Source organism: Leucoraja erinacea, chromosome 3 (genome assembly GCF_028641065.1).
Source record: "Leucoraja erinacea ecotype New England chromosome 3, Leri_hhj_1, whole genome shotgun sequence".
In the NCBI taxonomy this organism is placed as follows: domain Eukaryota; kingdom Metazoa; phylum Chordata; class Chondrichthyes; order Rajiformes; family Rajidae; genus Leucoraja; species Leucoraja erinaceus.
Genome location: NC_073379.1, coordinates 11,187,820 through 11,193,935, shown reverse-complemented (window position 1 = coordinate 11,193,935; position 6,116 = coordinate 11,187,820). Strand labels below are relative to the sequence as shown.

At 51.4% G+C, this 6,116-nt stretch overlaps 1 protein-coding gene across 1 annotated transcript in view; it reads right to left on the bottom strand.

Annotated features, from left to right (window-relative positions):
- Window positions 1-3,476: 3,476 nt before the first annotated feature.
- LOC129695272 (disabled homolog 2-like) overlaps window positions 3,477-6,116 on the bottom strand; it is a 59,044-nt gene continuing 56,404 nt past the window's right edge. Inside the window, 1 exon segment of the mRNA XM_055632064.1 lies at window positions 3,477-3,944. The gene's annotated coding sequence lies outside the window, so the exon portion shown is untranslated.

Genomic DNA, 6,116 nt, shown 5'->3' with positions numbered 1-6,116 from the left:
TCCAACAAATATTCAAGTGTACACTGGCATTATTTGTGTCCCGTGTGAAGTTCGGGTGAAGGTTCAAAGGGGGGGGGGGAGGTCTGGGTAAATGGACAGACAAGATCAGCACGAAGATAGACACAAAATTCTGGAGTAACTCAGCAGGACAGGCAGCATCTCAGGAGAGAAGGAATGGGTGACGTTTCGGGTCGAGACCCTTCTTCTGACCAAAGGTCCTATAGCGAGCAAGATAGATCACTCGGCGGTCCAAGGAAGATTCAGGAAGAGTTTCCTTCCAGCTGTTAACAGAACAATTGAACCATCCTATCACCAACAACAAGAGCGGTCCTAACCTCCCATCTACTTCCGAAGAGTCTGAAGAAGGGTCTTGACCCGAAACGTCGCCCATTCCTTCTCTCCAGAGATGCTGCCCGTCCCGCTGAGTTACTCTAGCATTTTGTGTCTATCTCCCATCTACCTCATTGGAGAACTCCAAACTATCTTTAATGGGATCTTACCATGCCTTACCTCATTCCCTTTACTCTCTTTCAGTTCACTGCGGGCGGCTTGATTCTAATCATGTATAATAATTCTGCTGACTGGACAGCACGCAATAAAAAAAACTTTTCATTCTACCTCGATACACGTGAAAATACTAACCTAAACCGCCCAAACCAACCATCCTGAAGTCTGCAGAAGGGCTCCAACCATCCTTCGTCTCCAGAGATGCTGCCTGACCCGCTAAGTTACTCCTCCTGTACTTCGTGTCCATCTTCAGTGTAAACCGGCATCTGCAGGCACCCACTTTGGGATGGTCTGTGTTAACTCAATAACATGGCAAACCCATATTGAGTTACATAGAAACGTAGAAAATAGGTGCAGCAGGAGGCCATTCGGCCCTTTGAGTCAGCACCGCCATTCATTGTGATCATGGCTGATCGTCCCCAATCAATAACCCGTGCCTGCCTTCTCCCCATATCCCTCGACTCCACTAGCCCCTAGAGCTCTATCTAACTCCCTTCTTAAATCCATCCAGTGACTTGGCCTCCACTGCCCTCTGTGGCAGGGAATTCCACAAATTCACAACTCTCTGGGTGAAAACATTGGGAACATTTTTCCTTCATCTAGCTTGTCCAGTCCTTTTATAATGTTATATGTTTCTATAAGAACCCCCTCATCCTTCTAAACTCCAGTGAATATATCTTTTCGATCTTTCCTCATATGACAGTCCCGCCATCCCAGGGATCAATCTCGTGAACCTACGCTGCACTGCCTCAATCACAAGGATGTGGTCTCACCAGAGCCCTGTACAACTGCAGAAGAACCTCTTTACTCCTATACTGAAATCCTCTTGTTATGAAGGCCAACATTCCATTAGTTTTCTTCACTGCATGCTGTACCTGCACACCAACTTTCAGTGACCGGTGTACAAGGACACCCAGGTCTCGCTGTACCTCCCCCTTACCCAACCTAACCCCATTGAGATAATAATCTGCCCCCTTGTTTTGCCACCAAAGAGTTGGAAAGGCTACAGAGAAAATTGACACGGCTGTTGCCAGGACTCGAGGGTCTGAGCTACAGGAGAGGTTGAGCAGGCTGGGACTCTATTCCTTGGAGCGCAGAAAGATGTGGAGTGATCGTATAGATGTGTATGAAAGCAAGGGGAGGAATAGATTGGGCAGATGTGCAGTCTCTTGCCCAGAGCTGTCGGAGGAGGAGGAAGTTGAGGCAGGGACTATCGCAATGTTTAAGAAGCAATTCGACAGGTACATAGATAGGACAGGTTTAGAGGAATGTGCCAAATGCTGGCAAGGTGAGACTAGTGTGGCTGGGGCATGTTGGTCGGTGTGGGCAAGTTGGGCTGAGGAGCCCTGTTTCCACACTGTATCACTCTAGTGTTCCCCTCTCCTCCCCCTTCCCTCCCGCCTCCAGAATCTTTGAACAATGACCAAGACCACCCTATTTAATGCTGCATTAATACATTTAATAAAAGATCACATTAGACTGATTACATTTGCATTACAGATAAAGCTTAGGCAATCTAGGGTGTCCAGTTTGCTGAGCCATTGGAGTGGAGATTGGATGGGTCAGAGCTGGGCCGGTGCAGACTAGTGGACGGAGTGTCGGCAAGGTTAGGCGGGTGTGAGGGCAATGCTGGCGTTGCCACCAAATCAAGCCTACACACCCTGGGTAGAACTTCCCCCCCTCCCCCCCTCCCCCGTGGTCCACAGAGGGAACCATTGCATCTGCAGTGAACACGTGTCAGTGAGGGGACGCGTTGGAGCGTGAAGCACACTGGCTGTGTTGTGGTGCGTGTGTGCTGGGTTTCAAAACACTACTTCAGTGGGCAAGGCTTGTAGCTACAGGAAGCAAAACACTACACTGGTGAAGGGGTGTTTGGGGACTAGTTTGAAGTGAATTATTATATAAGCGTGCGAGTAGTGTATGCAGACACTTTGTAAGTGTGTGTGTGTGTGCGTGTGCGCGTGCGTGTGTGTGTGTGTGCGTGTGTGTGTGCGTGTGCACATGTGTGTGCGTGTGTGTGTGTGTGCGTGTGTGCGTGTGCACATGTGTGTGTGCGTGTGCGTGTGTGCGTGCGTGTGTGCGTGCGTGTGCATGGGACCTCTCGTGTGAGTGCAAGTGTGCAGCAGCAATGTTGGTCCAATTCATGAAGTGATTCCATGCCGGGGTTTTGCAGGGACCCGTGGGACAATTCCACATAGTGCGCCATAGTGAACCGTTGTACATTGCCTTGTGGTTCCCCCGGGGGCTTTCATTTGGCTTCATTCAGGCCCTTATTCATCTTAGTGCTAAACCTTCCATTGGAACCGGAAGTTTAAAAAAAAAGTGTGCAAAATTAGCATTTCTTCATTTCAGGCTGGGCTCCCCCTCCCCCATCATTCTAGTGCTTGCATCGCCGCCTGTAGTCTAGCCCCACGCCCAACCTCACGGCTGGAGACAGCACCTAGTCTTGGACACCAGGACCCCATGGAGAAGGGGGGAAGATAGAGAGAGGGAATGGGGAGAAAGGGGGGGTGGGGGGGGGGGGGGGGGGTGTGGGGGGGGGGGGGGGTGTGGGGGGGGGGGGGAGGGGGTGGGGGGGGGGGGGGGGGGGGGTGGGGGGGGGGCAAGGGGTTGGGGGGGGGGGGAGGGGGGGGGGAGGAGGAGAGGGGGGGAGAAAACGGGGGAGGAGAAACGGGGAGGAGAAAGGGGGAGGAGGAAAGGGGGGGGAGAGAAAGGGGGAGGAGAAAGGGGAGGAGAAAGGAGGGGGGGGGAGGGGGGGGGAGGGGGGGGGAAAGGGGGAGGAGAAAGGGGGGGAAAGGGGGGGGAGAGAAGGGGGAGGAGACAGGGGGGGAGAAGGGGGGGAGAGAGAGAAAGGGGGGGAGAGAAGGGGGGGGGGAAGAAGGGGGGAGAGAGTAAGGGGGGAGAAAAGGGGGGGAGACAAAAAAGGGGGGGAAGGCGGGGGGAGAAAAGAGGAAGGGGGGCAAAAGGGGGGGGAAAGAGAAGGACGGGAAGGGATGGGAAGTCACAGTTTGGGAGATGCACTTCCCAATGTCCAAGCCTCCTTTCACATGGGTCTATAAATCCTCCATTGCCAAGATAGCAGATACTTCCCAATAAAGGCACTGAATGGTCGGGAATGAGTGATCAATATGAGACACAGGAAACAAAACAAAAAGCAGACAATTCAAAACACAGAAAAGAAAGGTGCACAAAATACACGGAAAGATGCTGCCAACAGGAGCCAAACCCTTCCACCAGCCCAACACCCGCTGGCAGCTTAGACCGGCCTCCATCTCCTGGACACTGGGCAACATTCACGGTTGTAATCAATTGAAGTGAACAGCCAAGGGGATGGGTACAGTCCCAGCTTTGGTCAGTCGGTATGGACGGGGCTGAAATCCACAGGTATAGTCAATGCGGTCCACGGTGAGCCAGTTCCACTTGTCAAGTCATCTGCCCTGTGTGCAGACAAAAGCCAGAGGGTCACTGTCGGACACAGTGGGTCCCGGAGAAAACAGAAACTCACAACGTCAAGGCAAAGGTCCATTGCATAACACGCAGGCACAATAGCCCATAGAGTCATAGAATGATACAGTATGCAAACAGGCCCTTCGGCCCAACATGTCCCAGCTGCACTAATCCCACCTGCCCGCGTTTGGGCCATATCCCACCACAACTGTCCTATCCATGTACCTGTCTAACTGTTTCTTAAACGTTGGAATAGTCCCAGCTTCAACTATCTCCTCTGGCAACTTGTTCCATACACCTCTGTGTGAAAAAGTTACCGCTCAGATTCCTATTAAATATTTTCCCCTTCACCTTAAACCTATGTCCTCTGGTCCCCGATTCTCCTACTCTGGGCAAGAGACTCTGTGCATCTACCCGATCTATTCCTCTCATGATTTTATACACCTCTATAAGATCACCCCTCATCCTCCTGCGCTTCAAGGAGTCCCAGACTATTCAACCTCTCCCTATAGCTCACACCCTCGAGTCCTGGCAACATCCTTGTAAAAGGAACATTTTTAGTGTAGGAAGGAACGGCAGATGCTGGTTTTAACCAAAGAGAGACACAAAAAGCTGGAGTAACTCAGTGGGACAGACATCATCACTGGAGAAAATAAATAGGTGACGTTTCGGGTCGAGACCTTTCTTCAGATTGAGAGTCAGGGGAAAGTGAAACAAGAGATATAGACGGGGATGTAGAGCGATGTAGAACTAATGAATGAAAGATATGCGTGAAGAAAGCGAAGAAAGCAAATGGCCTTTATAACAAGAGGAGTCGAGTATAGGAGCAAAGAGGTCCTTCTGCAGTTGTACAGAGCCCTAGTGAGACCACACCTGGAGTATTGTGTGTAGTTTTGGTCCCCTAATTTGAGGAAGGACATTCTTGCTATTGAGGGAGTGCAGCGTAGGTTTACAAGATTAATTCCCGGGATGGCGGGACTGTCATATGCTGAGAGAATGGAGCGGCTGTGCTTGTACACTCTGGAGTTTAGAAGGATGAGAGGGTATCTTATTGAAACATATAAGATTGTTAAGGGTTTGGACACACTGGAGGCAGGAAACATGTTCCCGATGTTGGGGGAGTCCAGAACCAGGGGCCACAGTTTAAGAATAAGGGGTAAGCCATTTAGAACGGAGATGAGGAAACACTTTTTCTCACAGAGAGCTGTGAGTGTGTGGAATTCTCTGCCTCAGAGGGCGGTGGAGGCCAGTTCTCTGGATGCTTTCGAGAGAGAGCTAGATAGGGCTCTTAAAGATAGCGGAGTCAGGGGATATGGGGAGAAGGCACGAACGGGGTACTGATTGGGGATGATCAGCCATGATCACATTGAATGGCGGTGCTGGTTCGAAAGGCCGAATGGCCTACTCCTGCACCTATTGTCTATTGTCTATTGTCTATATGCCAAAAAGTAACAATGATAAAAGAAACAGGCCATAGTTAGCAGTGGGCTAGGTTAAAACGAGTTACAGACAATGAGACTCAACAAGACGACTTTGAAGTTAGAGAAGTCAATGTTCATACCACTGGGGTGTAAGCTGCCCAAGTGAAATATGAGTCGCTGTTCCTCCAATTTGCGCTGGGCCTCACTCTGACAATGCAGGAGGCCCAGGCCAGAAAGGTCAGTGTGGGAATGGGAGGGGGAATTAAAGTGTTTAGCAACCCTGTGATCATGTAGGCCCAGGCAGACTGAGGGAAGTTGTGAGCAGCACAGTGGTGCAGCGGTAGAGTTGCTGCCTCACCGCCCCAGCGACCCGGGTTCAATTCCGACCGCGGGCGCTGTCTGTACGGAATGTGTACGTTCTCCCCGTGACCTGCGTGGGTTTTCTCCGGGTGCTCCGGTTTCCTCCCACACTCCAAAGGCGGGCAGGTTTGCAGTGTGGGAGGAAATCAACGTTGTCGGAGAAAACCCACGCAGGTCACGGGTAGAATGTACAAACTCCGTACAGACAGCACCCGTCGCCAGGATCGAACCCGGGTCACTGGAGCCGTGAGTGCTGTACGGCAGTATCTCTACCGCTGGGCCACTGTGCGATCTATTCTCCTGCCTTCTCCCCATAACCCCTGACACCCTAATGGCCCTCTCCCACGGTACGAGTTCATTCCAAGAGCTCTCCCGAATTTG